Here is a 647-nt window from a genome sequence, read left to right on the forward strand (position 1 = left end):
CGTACACTGTGTGTGTGTGTGTGTGAGAGAGAGAGAGAGGGAGAAAGTGTGAGAGAGGGGATACACTGGGAGGGGTGTACTTACTCTGTGTGTGTATGAGTCTGGATGTGTACATGCACCTGGTGTGAATGTCAGTGAGAAACTGTGTGTGTGTGTATGTACATACGTACATGGGAGTGTGTGTGTGTGTGAGGGAGACAGAGTGGTGCTGCCCTCTGTTGTGTGTGTGCGAGCGCGTGTGTGTGTGCATGTCTCCTGCTGTACTCTCCTCTGGCGTTCTGTCTGCAGAGCTGGCTGGTGACTTTTAGCCTCGGTTGTCTCATTTTCCCAACCCATTTTCCAGTGCAAGGACGGAGGGGGGTGTGTGTCTCTGTGTGGCAGTAAGTGTTGTGCTAGTGTATGTGATATTCATTAGTGTCCCTGTGCGTATGCACATGCCTTATTTGGAGACGATGTGTACAGTATATTGTGGTGTGTGTGTGTGTGTTCATGCGAGGAGTTGTGCTAGGGTATGTGCCCCTGTAGATGTGTGAGAATTGTTTGCAGCTGCTGTGAACAGTAAATTGGGAGTGTGTGTGTGTGTGTGTGTGTGTGTGTGTGTGTGTCCCTGCTGCCCCCTGCTGGAGGGGACAGGCCCTGCTCTGTGT

The sequence above is a fragment of the Chelonoidis abingdonii genome, chromosome 11 (genome assembly GCF_003597395.2).
Source record: "Chelonoidis abingdonii isolate Lonesome George chromosome 11, CheloAbing_2.0, whole genome shotgun sequence".
NCBI lineage: Eukaryota > Metazoa > Chordata > Testudines > Testudinidae > Chelonoidis > Chelonoidis abingdonii.